Source organism: Stigmatopora argus, chromosome 10 (assembly GCF_051989625.1).
Source record: "Stigmatopora argus isolate UIUO_Sarg chromosome 10, RoL_Sarg_1.0, whole genome shotgun sequence".
Taxonomy (NCBI): Eukaryota; Metazoa; Chordata; class Actinopteri; order Syngnathiformes; family Syngnathidae; genus Stigmatopora; species Stigmatopora argus.
In genome coordinates, this window is record NC_135396.1 from 17552805 (window position 1) to 17567579 (window position 14775).

A 14775-nucleotide genomic window follows, 5' to 3' on the forward strand; every position below is an offset into this window, starting at 1 on the left:
TTTTCATCTGTCAACAAGCACCGGCGAAGGGGAACTTGAATCCAAACAGGTAAAAAACAGTGGCGATAAATAAAATGGGTGGAAAATTAGATGCCAAAGAAATCATAAAAGATTAATGAAAATGATTATAAAAGTTCAATGTAATATTGTTTTGAATTCTTAATTTTATGTTTTTTAGATGTGTTCATGTTTGTTTTCTCTACCTCTGTTGCCTCACGTTGGCTTCCCGACACATGAATAGATTTTGCATGTTAATTCATTTTAATGGCTTATTAAATATTTTATGATAATTTTGTCACATTCACTCTGGAAATGGGACAAGGTTACTCCTGAAATGGCGTAGACGGAGGTTGGCAGCTATGCAAAACATAGGCGTTGTTCTTGTTTTTTAAACGATTAAAGCTGGCTTTACCACGAAGCCAGGCAACAGCATTCCGACACATGATGATGATGATCCGCACGTTCATCAATCTTTGAATAAAATGTCTGGAAGAAAGCATCTGCTTCCAAAAAAACTTGTTGCTGCCTTTTCCGGCTTGGGCCGGGTCGCGGGGCAGACCTTGCTTGCCGCTGGCACGCTCTGCTGGATTGCCGGCCGAGAAATTAAATTTCCACTTCAGGCCTCCGCGCCATCCAACGGTCAATTAGTCGTCCAACGGTCAATTAGCCGTCCAAGGAGCTCTATTTTCGGATAAGTGCAACGACGTCAGCCTGCTGCCCGGACTTAAATGGAATCTCGCCGGCCAAAGGTCTCTATTTTTGGACATGGCCAATTCCATTCGCCATAATGTTGCTCTCCTTTCTTAAAAAAAAAGAGAAAAAGATTTCGCCTTTGCTGGTGCTCTCTGCTGTCCAATTCGCCCAGCAATTTGTATTTTCAAATAAGCGCCACGGCCTAAGGTCGTACAGGGCTTGCATTTCTAATACAAATCCACCCTCACACGGGTTCCCGGCCACTCAGAAAGCTCTCTTTTTGGATAAAAATGATGGCCATCGCCCGCTGCCCGCCATTTTATTCCTCAGTTGAGTGACATTGACCTTCTTCTGTCACCCGCCATTTTCCTAGTGGCAAGCGGAAGACAGGGGAGTGGCTTCTGCTAAAGAGTGGATTTTCCCATTTTTATGAACTTTCTTTTCCAGAAAAAATGTGCGATGTAGTGAATCCGCAAAAGTTGAAGCCATTGTAAATAGAATCCGCCTGTGTGTTGTTATGTCTCCGTACAAATGCTGTGATAGTCTCAGGCTTCTGTTTAAAGTGCAGAGAACATCATGAAGACCAAGGACCTAGGGGGGCGCGAAGCGACACCTGGTAGCTTGTGACTCAGGAAACATACTTTTCGCCAGACTAGGATAAAGTGTCATTGCACAATCACTCAGTGGATAGATGTGGGGCACTCACTGTTAGAGTTTGCGTAGGGAGTTATGCAGACGTATACTTCTATTGAAAAATACTAATTTTTGGTTGGGGCGAGGGGCGAGACGTTTAATTCTTCCAGGGTGGGGTGCAACAGAAAATAATTGAGAAGCACTGCTCTAGATGAACTGCAGAGATCAGAGGCAGCTGAGGTGGGAGAGTTTGTCATAGGACAATCAGTCATACACTGCCCAAACTGGCTTTATTGAAGAGTGGCAAGAAGAAAGCCATTTCTCAAAGATATCCATAAAAAGTCTCTTTCCAAGTTTGCCACAAGCCACTTGGGAGACACCAAAAAGGTGGAAGAAGAGACTCCTGTCAGATGAAACCAAAATCAAACTTTTTGGCCACAATGCAAAACGTTTGGCGTAAAAGAAACACAGCTGATCACCGTGAACACACCATCCCCACCGTCAAAAAAGAAGGTGACAGCTTCATGACAGGGAAGATGGTTAAAATTAATGGGATGATGAATGGAGCCAAATATGGGACCATTCTGGGAGAAAACCTGTTGAAGTCTGGAAAAGACCTGAGAGTGGGACGGAGATTTATCTTCCAACAGGACAATGATCCAAAATATAATAAATTTCACAAATACAGTGGTACCTCAAGATACGAGCTTAATTTGTTCCGGGACTGAGCTTGTATGTCGGTTTTCTCGTAACTCAAACGAACGTTTCCCATTGAAATGAACTAAAAACAAATTAATTCGTTCCAACCCTCTGAAAAAAACACCAAAATCAGGATATTGGATTGGATTTTTTTTGTTTGTTCTAATTTGCCATCTATTAACAAAGTGTCAAATAACTAGTGGTTTAATAGAACTAAAATGTGTTTAATAGAACTAAAATTAGACGGTTTTCGCGGAGGGTAGAGGGAGGGACAGAGAAGGGGGTGAGGGGGTAGACTTTTAGCACGGCAACACTCGTAACATAACAAACAAATTTAAATGAACTAGGATTACGATGCAGACAATCAAAAATAAGTTTCATCCAACCTTACACTAAACTTAATTCTAATTTTGTTTTACATTTTGTTAGGTCTAAACACCAAACATTTGTATCACCAATCTGAAAGAAGGAAAACACAGAGAATTGAGTCAACTTTATTTGCAATGAGAGGGTCTCGGGACTGCTCCGTCACAAGCCTCCGACACACTCTGAGGATGTCTCCTCTCCTCTCGCCTTGTCTTTTATTGTGTTTCGGGAGTGCCCTAGTTACAGGAAGTTTCAAGCTGATCAAAGGAAAGAGGGGGTTGTCTCCCAGTCGAAAGGGGTCTTTGTTGCATGACCACATGTTCTTTCAAGGTAACACTTTTACATTCTCTTTCCCCTTCTCCCGTAATCTTCACACGATAGTTCAAACAGGCGCCTGACCCCTGGAGCAGTTCCTCTTTGTTGAATAAGGCGAAACTTCCTCCAGGCCCCAGGGCGCCCCTGAATTATATGAGCAAGCATTTTCACACTCTAACCCAGAAGCAGGATAACTTATTTTCAATAGTTCCAACATTTCCCTCCTGTTTATCCGGATTCTGCTATAAAATATCATCACCCATGACCTCCTCTTTTCAGATTTTCGAATCATAGGATCACCAAAATAACAGAAAAACGTTACACTCAAAAGTCAATGCCATAATCTTTAGGGTCTGGGAACAGGTCAGGCAGTCCCATGAACTGCGTTTCCTCATCATCCCCAGACTCGTCATTGTCCCGTGGTTCGCCTTCAGATGTCAATAAGGCATACATTTCTGATTTGACTGGTTCTATGGCTTTTGTTATTAATCTTTGATATAACGCACGAATACAGGGAATACAACAACATCCACAAGTTGTGAGAATGGCAGCAAAAACAGCGATTGACATTAAAACTGATACACCAACTTTGTATCTGCCAAAGATGCTACCAAATTCGTCCCACATTGAGGTGTCGATTCCAGAATGTTCCTTCATCTTGCTGTTGAGGGATCGAAGGCCCTCCAGGGCCTTGGTTAAGCTCCCGTCAGCTGCTGTATTGTTCGGGATGAATGTGCAGCATTGGTCGCCAAAGATGGAGCAGACGCCACCTTTCTCTGCCAGGAGCATGTCAACAGCAATCCTGTTCTGGAAGGCCATCAAGGAGGTAGCCAACAACTGTTCATGGATGGCTGCAAACCCTTCTTCCGTCCTGTTCCCCAGTCGTTGCACATTGTAATGGATGTAGTTGATTCTGTCCACATTTCTTGTTAATAGTACACCACCAACACCGGAATGATTCAAAACCAGCTGCAATTTGGTCAGCGAGCTTATACTCATCTGGTACACCTCGGGGGACCCCGATGCTGTCGATGTAGGTTGGGTCCCCATCGCCCCATCCAAGAGCGGACCGCTTGGTTCTGCCATTCCAGTGCTAGGGCAGGACGTTTCCTGCTGCAGTGACCAACTCAGGAGCAGACATCTTTGTTATGGAGACAGGCAGAAGCAGTGACACAGATGCACAATAGCCAGTAGTGTTGAATGGCAACCTGTCTTACAATCTATTATCACCACACCACCACCAGATGTCGCTACGAGCTACCGGTTTGAATGTAATAGCAACCGTCACCACTTGTTTACATTGTATACTATTAAGTCGTCCAGAATCAACCCACTTCCCATTCTATTAATGCACGTGAAGTTGGCTCGTGCTATTTTCTTTGAAAACACTGGTTTCTTCTTTTCTTCATCCGCCATTGGAAAAATACTATCCCATGTGTACCCGGGTGAATATCATGGTGGTAGATTGGAATCTTTCCTAATGCCAGCACTGAGTTGTGTACAATCTTCACCGGGTTTGAGATGACTGTAAACTAAAATTACAGCCCCCTTTGTAGTCGGACTTCCTCCGGAGGCGGGGTGAAGGACTACAATGCTACTACAGCAGATACCACAGCGCGATCACTACAATACTAAAAACAACGGCTAGGAAGAACGAGATGATCGAAATCGTTAAATTAGTCATACTTGATAACCCTTTTGCAATGTGCCAGGTGAATCCAGGTATTTCATTCTGCTATTTTAATTGCCGTTCCTGTGGTTAATAAAACCTGATAGGATCCTTCCCACTTAGGCGAGTGCCAGTGTTTCTTCTTCATACTTTTCAGCGATCTTTGCTGCTGTGGAGGTTGGTGAGTTGGGCCACGAATGGGTCTTCCCATCGTGGAGAGAACCAGGACTTCCTTTTTATGACTCGGATCAGGATCCAGTCACCTGGCTTCACCACCTCTTGCAAGATAGACAAAAGGATCACGGCAGCTTACATGTTCTTTGGATAAGTTTCTCTCCTTCCTTAGTCTCTCGTCATGGGTCATCTTCCCATAAAGGAAGTTGGAATGGTCTTCCAAGAACCATCTCAAAAGTGTCAATCTCGAGCTAGTTGGCACTATCTTCATATACGTTTTTACCAGTGTTAGGCGTTCTGGCCATGGCTTCTTTTATCTCTTCCATGGTTTTCTTAAGCCTCGGTTTTATCGTACCATTTGTTTGCTCTACCAGTCCCACACTCTTTTGGACATTGGCCTTGTTTGGGCCTGAGGTCATCTTGCACATTATATCTGTAACAAATTAAACAGTTCCTACAAAAAAAATTAAAATAGGTATTTAGATGTCCATCATATCTCCCCCCTGTTGAGACATTTATGGCTCAATTTTGGAATAAATTTTTGGTAGGCACGGTAGGCCTTTAGCTGTGTACAGTTCGTCTGCAGACTGTTCTTGAGATCGGCTCAGTTTTGTTGTTGTGTATGCTGTGCAGTAAGTGTTTGCGCTGCTGCTTTAGCTGCTGTGTTCTGTCGTTGTCTTCAACACGTGCTTAACATTTGCTTACAGCTATTTGGTTGGGCTTAATACCCCAATGAACAAAAATCGCAACATTCTTACTTATTCCATCACTATAGTTTGTGAAAATTTAAATACCTTATCAGTCAAAATTAAATATGCTAGCTGATATTCTATTTTGATCACTGCTTCCTTGTTAAGATCAAAAACCATATTTGTTTTTTCCTTTCCTGCAATTACACAAATTAACAAATCATACTAAAAATAGGAAAAATACAAAAAGCAAACCAGGCTGCTTTCTCCTCAGGAAAACAGCTTTCCCGTTCTCTGTAACAGTTTAGATTCACATCAATTAATATCCAGAAACAAAATGCACACATTTATAATTCTGAATAGAATTGAACCCACTAAATCAGGGGTCACCAAACCTTTTCTTGTGAGGGCCACATAACTTTTCCCTTCTCTGATGGGGGGCCGGTACCAGTTTGTAACAGAAAAAGTGTGACGATCGTAGGGGAGCTTAATTTTTTTTTATTGTTTTCCAGAAAGCCACACATAACCAAATAACCCTTTCCAGGTTCTTTACAGAAAAAAAGTCAGGAAACCTATAATAACACTATTAATGAAATAAATAATAACTAAATAACCCTCTCTGAGTTCTTTACAGGAAAAACAGGAAATAAATAACACTATTTATGAAATAAATAATAACTAAATAACTCTCTCTGGGTTCTTCATAGAAAAAAAAGCCATGGAACATTAACTTTCTGTTGTGCCATGCACAATCTTCTCCCTTTGCTCTGAAGTTTATGCATGACACCACAACCGTCATTACAGAATCCCACGTCAACATTTTGCAGCACAGTGCTTGGTGGTGAATTTGGCAGTGGACTCGTAGCGGGGCGGTGAGACCCCTTTTTTCCAACTCCCGGTTCATGCGTCCCATTATTAGACCGCGAGTTTCGGCCACCATGCTAGGAGCCCCGTCAGTCGTGATGCTAGCTAGCTTTGACCAGTCCAGGTCCAACTTCTCCATGGTTTGGCACACTTTGTCAAAAATATCCTCTCCCGTTGTAGTCCCTTTGAGACTTTGGAGGGGTGCCAGATCCTCGCAAATCTCAAAGTTTGCGCTAACTCCACGAATAAAAATGAGCAGTTGCGCTGTGTCTTGCACGTCCGTGCTTTCATCCAGTGTTAATGAAAAAAAGTCAAATTATTTCGTCTTCTGCTGCAGCTGGGCATATACATTACTCCCGATTTCTTCAACGCGTCTGGTCATTGTACTCACCGACAGACTTACGGCATTAAATGCATCTTTCTTCTCGGGACACACCTCCTCCACGACAGTATCCATACATTTCTTAACAAACTCTCCGTCAGTGAAAGGCTTACCGCTGCTTGCTATCAATTTAGCAACCCAAAAGCTGGCCCGAACGGATGCCTGGTTCTGCTGAGATAGTAGTCCACTTTTTCGCTTTGAGAGTTTGTCTGCTCGTATTTGGCCTTGCAATCTATCGTACTTGTCTTTGTGACGGGATTCATAGTGTCGGCAAAGATTGTATTCTTTGAATACCGCCACCGTCTCTTGACAAATGAGACAAACAGCCTTTTCTTTGCATTGAACAAAAAAATAATCATTTGTCCACTCCAGGTTAAATACCCTGCATTCTGAATCAATTTTTCTCTCACCTAACTTTTTCGTCATTATTCCGTTCTCAAACAGGTTGCAGTTTTAATATGCTTGAATAGTCCGCGATGGTCCCAGGGCTCCGCCCTCACCTGCGATCGTCCAGATGTCTCGGTAACACTGCTCGTGCATGCAACGGTGGACGTGCCCGCATGCATCAAAGGGAAACACTCTCCCCGCGCGTGTCACCAAAGAAGCAATGCGAAGCCCCGCTTCACTGGGATGATTTGTGGGCTCAGCAGGGGTGCAATGAACCAAACACAAGATTAAAACGTCCCAGTCTTCAAGGCCAAATAGGAAAAAAAATCCGATAGCGTCTCTGGTATTGTTCAGAGGGCCGGTCCAAATGTGCCCGCGGGCCGTAGTTTGGTGACAAAGTAATATAAGTAATGAGTTTTAATTGCTCTAAAGGACACAATTATGCTAGAAATATTGACCCTGACAAACAAGGGGTGGTTACAATTTAGTGACTAAATTGTAACCACCCCTTGTTTGTCAGGGTCAATATTTCTAGCATAATTGTGTCCTTTAGAGCAATTAAAACTCATTACTTATAAAATGCATACTAATCAAGTCCCAATTCAATTAACAATGTGTATCGCGTTGCATATTAAACTCAGTTGTTTGAAATTCAAAATATCCCAAACTAGTAGTCTTTTTATCAAATGTAACATTCCATTGTCTTTGGAGTTTGCCAATCATCTCCTATAAAACTTTCTTAATCAATATTTTTCAATAGTCAGGCATAAAATTAAAATCTAGTTACATTTCTATCCATTGTATTTTCTCTTTTCTCTCTAATTGTTTACTTTAAAAATCTGTAAAAAGATCTAGTCTCAATTGTTTACTTTAAATATCTGTAAGAAGGTTTAGTCTCAATTGAAACGCTTTCATTTTTTTATGGAGACAATAAAACCAATATAAAAAGTTCCTTATGGCTTACAGCATTGCTGCCCGAGCAATAATCTTTCCAATCAATATTGGAGTGCTTGCCATTCCGTCTGATTACGTCAAAAAGTTTATCTTACCTGTCTCCTCAAACGTTTCAACTGAGAGAACCCTCTTACAGAGAAAAGGTGGATCGGCCATTCTCATGTCTGCCTGTGGGTCAACAACACTTGCACGGACACTCTCATCCTGGGTTGCTCATGCGTGCTCTCCATGTTTCCTGTTAAGAAGCACAATCTCCCTCTGCCAACCCAAAATTAATGCGTTTCTTTAAAGTTTTTTCTTTTATGCAGACATATGATTAGTCTCATCCTCTAGTTCCAATCGTGTAGTGAATAATGGCGTTTGGTATGGTCTACTAAATAGGATGTCCATATTTTGTTGTCCGGTTGACCTCGTTATGTAGGCGCAATGATTTCATAACGAAATATGGAACCTTTTTTCAATTCAGTCAATTATTCTGTTAACACAATTTGGATGCCATTATCACAATAAATCAATAGTACTTTAGAATTTCGTATCAAGCACTGTCTTTGTTTTTTGTTTTTCTCAGTGCTCCTAAATTTTGCATAGCAGATTTGTTTCTCCACTTCAAGTTTCACGTTTGGAGTACTGCTGCTTTTTTCACCAAAAATTTCATTGGACTAAATAATTTTCATCAAAAATTGATTTCAAATTTCTAAATCGTTTTCCATCTTGATATCTGATTGATTATATATCTTGGTGGTTGGCCAATTAGAAACACAAAAAGACAAACAAACAACCATTCATGCTCACACTCATCTTCAGACATCAGTGGTCTGCAATTTTTCACTAGTGGAGAGCGCCATCCCCAGTCTGAGGCTCCTTGGCAGCTAACCACCTTTTTGCTGTGCTATCAGCACTAACCATTCTCAAAAGAAATGGGTTAACGTCATTTAGTTGACATCAACTGTTTGATGCTAATGCAATTAATATTCTAATAGTCATTAATATGACCCACGCCAAAGCATATTCCATCTGCTGATGGGCAAAACAAAATACATATCCCGTGCACTGAATATGTATGATACTTTAATCCATCTCAGGGAAATCATGCCTATCCTAAATCAATTATTTTATCTAAACCAGCCAGGTATAATTTACTTAATAATTTGGATGAATGCCATTTCTGCATTGTTTTCTCCATGTTTGATATCATTAATAATTTGGATGATTCTTACTACTTAAGTCTAAATCGCAAATCACTCTCATATTGCCAAAACCAATAGTTAAAGCTCTAGCTGAATTCCTATCCGCTCTAAGAAGGCGGTTTTATTTAAAATAAGAGCCATTTTCTATGCTCACAATTACCTCAATTTAAAATTTAGGGAAAATAACCTTTTACTATGCATTGCCTAATATAAATTTCAGTGTTTAATAAAGGACCCATAATTTGTCACTAATATATCATAACACTCAACTATCTCTCTCTCTCCCTACATCTCTCAAACTCTCTGTCAACTTTCTCTGTCTTTGTGCAGGGGGAGGGGGCCTTGTGCTGGGCTGGTGTGGGCTCTCTCCTGGCTCCAGGTGTGAGAGGGGCAGTAAGAGCTATGGGCGACCCCCCTCTTTTTGTTTGCACCGGGTGTGCTTGGCGGGTGAGGGGTCCGCATCTGTGAAGGGGGCTGGCCATAAAGTGGGCTTCTTGCCTGGCTCCACATTTTTCGGCCATTTTCTCTTTGTTCTATCTATCCCCCTTCTCTCTCCCTCCTCGCTTCTCTTCTTTTGTTCTAGGGACGCCCCGTCTCAATTTATTAGCTCTTATTATTCTCTTTGTCTCTATATTACTGCGCCTCTTTGCTTCATTGTGTGGGGAGATGTTACTTGAGGTGTCTTGCATTCCAGGCCTCCGCCCCCCCGTGGTGCTCCCGGCTTGCGTGTGGAGCCTGTTACGAGGAGTGGGCTGAACAGGGGGGCCACTGTTTCTTAACAGGCCTAATATATATATATATATATATCTTCCCAATCCACCATCTCTTAAATACTTATTTTCTTATCTTATTTTTATCCGTCTAAGTATTCTTTTTCGCCGATTAAACTCCTATTTTTCTCGGCAATCGTACTTATATCATTTATGAACGCGTCATAGCGTACTTATATATATATATATATATATATATATATATTCATATGAAAATTACTTGCATGCGTTTATAGTTTTTATTCTATTTTTTTTTCTTTATATCGAGCTCTTTCAGTATCTTGGCACTGTATAACAATATCTTTCTCACCCTTTTCTCTTTGCCCTGCCATCTGCATCCACGTTTTGGTTTGATCATAACCTTGTTTTTGCATTTTACGTCGTTTTTTGTTACATTATTTTTCGATTTTTTTGTTGTAGTTCACGGATGTCTTTTATCATTAGTCTACCGGTGAATCCATATTTTTCTCCCCAATAACAAGGATTCCACCGCGTCGGGATCCTCTTTATGGACTGCCTTCCAATCTTTACACGCGAGTTCCGAGAGGAATTTCTCTTTTTTTTTATTTCTTTACTCTGTACTTTCCCCATTTTGAATTAAATTTAGTCCCAGTGGGTCTTTACACCTATAGTGCACTAACACTGGGTTTGTCAACAGGATGGTGATAATTTCCTTAAGTGGTAAACTCGCTTCAACCTTTTCAGGTGGAGTTTCTTGTCTACAAACATCCACTGAAGTTCACCATTTGATTCCTGTTGTTTTGGTATGAGATACAAATCACCTATTGGTAAAATGTATTTCCTTTCACTTTTACACTTTCATTCCTTTTAGTTCGCTTCTTTGTTCAACATAACCAGGACTCCGCCATCCTTTACAGAATTTAATTAATCTATTTCAATTAAGGGAGTCTGCCCTCCTACGGAATTTCGTTTGTTGTCTGAATTTTACCTGATAGTGCCTAGGATTGTCAGGGTTTTTATTTACAACCAGGACTCCGCCATCCTTTACAGAATTTAATCAGTCTGTTTCAACTAAGGGAGTCTGCCCTCCTACGGAATTTTGTTGTTTGTCTCTATTTTACTTCATTTCTCATTCATTCCTTTTTTAAATAAAATTTACTCACGATTCTCTGTGTCCTTGGTTTCCCTTCAACCTTTGGACCCCAGCCCGTAAGGAAGAAACAGTCCTGGAAAAGGATCTTTATGCTGTGGGCACAGACTTTTCTGGATCTTGCTCACCCGCGGGGATCGTCAGGTATCTTGGGATCCATCTCGAAGGACCATGTAAATGTTAGGTCTAAACACCAAACATTTGTATCACCAATCTGAAAGAAGGAAAACACAGAGAATTGAGTCAACTTTATTTGCAATGAGAGGGTCTCGGGACTGCTCCGTCACAATCCTCCGACACACTCTGAGGATGTCTCCTCTCGCCTTGTCTTTTATTGTGTTTCGGGAGTGCCCTAGTTACAGGAAGTTTCAAGCTGATCAAAGGAAAGAGGGGGTTGTCTCCCAGTTGAAAAGGGTCTTTGTTGCATGACCACATGTTCTTTCAAGGTAACACTTTTACATTCTCTTTCCCCTTCTCCCGTAATCTTCACACGATAGTTCAAACAGGCGCCTGACCCCTGGAGCAGTTCCTCTTTGTTGAATAAGGCGAAACTTCCTCCAGGCCCCAGGGTGCCCCTGAATTATATGAGCAAGCATTTTCACACTCTAACCCAGAAGCAGGATAACTTATTTTCAATAGTTCCAACACATTTTTAAACCTTTCTTCTCCCGGCCGGGTTGGCTCTGTTTGCCCCGCTTCCACCCCGAGTTTCGGATGCAACCTATCGATGGTAGTTTGCTTTTGTATTCCCTTCAAAATATTCCGAAAATTATGCACACAAATGTCCTCACAATAGCACGTCCAATTGCCAAGTAGTATATGTAACTCGTATTAGCGATCGCCTCGCCATTTGCAATGACTAACGGGAAGAAAAAAAACTGAAAAAATGCAACGCTCCGTCCAGTGCTTGCAAAGACATTACAAGAGGGAGTTGCGACCAGAGATACATTCTGCTTGTTTATCAAAATTTGGCTCGTATCTCAAGATAAATATTTGCCCGAAATTTTACTCGTATCTCGAATTCCTTGTATGTCGGGCCACTCGTATGTCGAGGTACCACTGTAAAGGTATTAAGGTGTTGGAATGGCTAAATCCAAGTCCTTACCCGAATTCAACTAAAAATCTGTGGGTAGAGCTGACGACTGCTGTTCACAAACGCTCTCCATCCAACGTCACTGAGTTTAAACGGTTTTGCAAAGAAGGATGGTCAATAATTTCAGTCTCTTGAGGTGCAAAACTGATCGAGACATCCCCCAAGTGACTTGCAGCCGTAATTGCAGCAAAATATGGTGCTACAAAGTATTAATGTAAGAGAACCAATAATAATATTGCACGCCCCACTTTTCAGGTTTTTATTTGTTAAAGTTTTAAAATATCCAATAAATGTTGTTCTACTTCACAATTGTGTCCCATCTGATGTTGAATCTTGACAAATAAAAATATAAAATTTTATATCCTTATGTTTGAAGGCTTTGTGGCCAAATGTTGAAAAATTTAAGAAGGCCGAATACTTTCACAAGGCATTGTATATTGTCATTTGCTTGAGTATTGTCTGTAGATTGTGGCTCAGCTAGCGACCTTGAAGTGCACAACTTTAAGATGGAATCATACTGGCGATATCTTTAATTCAATGTTTATAACAACTGGATGTAGGAGGAGTAACGTGAAGTCATTACACTGGTTCCCTTGGTCTCGAGAAAGTTTGACATGTGGTACTTTCACCATAGTCGCTTTCTCTTTCGGCCTCTTTTGGTTTCCATTGTTAGAGCACGAGTATCGAGCGCCACAGTGGCCCAGGGCTAATATGCCGGGCAAGCCGAGTGGAAGTCCCTATCAATGGTTTGAAGCAGGGGTTGGGAACCTTTTTGGCCAGGAGAGCCATAAACACCACATATTTTTAAATGCAATTCCATGAGGGCCGTACAATGTTTAAAAAATACAAGTAAATATGAGCATTTAAAACAATTTCAACACTTGAATATGTGCGTGCGTTTAAGATCAAATCATACAGTCATACCTTGCGATACGAGCTTAATGTGTTCCACGACCGAGCTCGTATGTCGATTTACTCATATCTCAAAACAACGTTTCCCATAGAAATGAACTAAATACAAATTAATTTGTTCCCACCCTCTGTAAAAAAACAACAAAAAACAAGATATTTCAATAGAAAAACATTTTTATTGTTTGTAATTCACCATCTACTGACAGAGTAACAAATAACTTGTGGTTATGATGGTTAATACTATAAAATGAGACATTATTCGGTACAACGTGGAGTCCGCGGAGGGGAAAATTTAACTTAAATGAACTTGTTGTCCTTTCATAGTCAAAACTGCAAGACGTTTCACATGTATGTTACCGACAGCATACCTTGTAATCGCGCTCAACTGGGATAAATTGCTTATGTCTGTTGACTCATCCAAAGCAAGAGAGAGAAAAAAACGCTGCTACATTTACCGTATTTACTCGCATATAAGCCGCTTTTGTCGGACAAAAAATGACTGAATCAAGGGTATGGCTTATATGCGCATAAAAACATGACTTGCACAAAACAGCAATTTGATGGCACAACACTGGCGCCATTGCGTACGCCGTGACGTCATGACGCAAGCGAAGGCCGATACTGTCATTTATTTCAAAATAGCGAAAAGATTTACAGATAAAATACGGTATGTCCTTGACTTGCGTTGCCTCAATTTGATTTGACGTCATGAAGGTATGTCAGGCAGCAATATGTCAATGGGTTGTGGATACCTGGGCTCAAGTGTCGGCCAGCACTGTTGTTCGAGCTTTCGCCAAAGCTGGCATCAAGTTCCCGAAATACCCTGGTGACAACTCTGACTCTGACAGTGAGATGGAGCATAGCATGTTGAACGGTGAACCACTTGGCCAAACTCTCTATATCGGCTACAGAAGATGAGGAGTTTGACAGTTTTGTAGATGTTTAACTGCTTTAATTTCTATTAACGTGAGTAGCTTTTACCTCAATAAAGCACAATCAAACTTAGTTTTGCTCATACTGCCTTTAAAAAACACATTAGCATAACATATGTTAGCATAACATACCCTAGCACAGTGGTTCTTAAACTGGGTTTGATCGAACCCTAGGGGTTCGGTAGAGCCTCTGCCATGGAGGTCAGGACACATTGATTCATCATGTCTATTCACGATAACATGCCCCACTTGACCATTACTGGCTGCAGATGATCATGAAAAAAAATCATCTTTTATTTCACACTTAAGTAGGGTTTGTTGAATGCGTATATGAAACTGGTGGGGTTCGGTGAATGCGTGTATGAAACTGCTTGGGTTCGGTAGCTCCAACAAGGTTAAGAACCACTGCCCTAACATAACATACGATGGCATAACATACGATGGCATAACATACGATGGCATAACATACGATGGCATAACATACGATGGCATAACATACGATGGCATAACATACGATGGCATAACATACGATGGCATAACATACGATGGCATAACATACGATGGCATAACATACGATGGCATAACATACGATGGCATAACATACGATGGCATAACATACGATGGCATAACATACGATGGCATAACATACGATGGCATAACATACGATGGCATAACATACGATGGCATAACATACGATGGCATAACATATGAAAGCATAGTGTCATGCTAGCATAGTGTCATGCTAGCATAGTGTCATGCTAGCGCCCTTTGGGCTGAAGCGCCTAACCTATGGGCAAAAAAAACAGAACATACGCCCAGTTTAGGCGGTTCGTCCTATAGGTGTGAAAATACGGAACTGTATTTTTCCCTTCTTGTATTTTTCAAATACATAAATAAAAAGATTCTTTATGGACACAGACATTGATTGTAGTATAATTCTGTTCT

The 14775-nt window shown here is 41.1% G+C and overlaps 1 protein-coding gene across 2 annotated transcripts in view; it reads left to right on the plus strand.

Moving 5' to 3' along the window:
• The window catches only part of wsb1 (WD repeat and SOCS box containing 1), a 71800-nt gene that overhangs the window by 32262 nt on the left and 24763 nt on the right, over window positions 1-14775 (plus strand). The window lies entirely within an intron of this gene.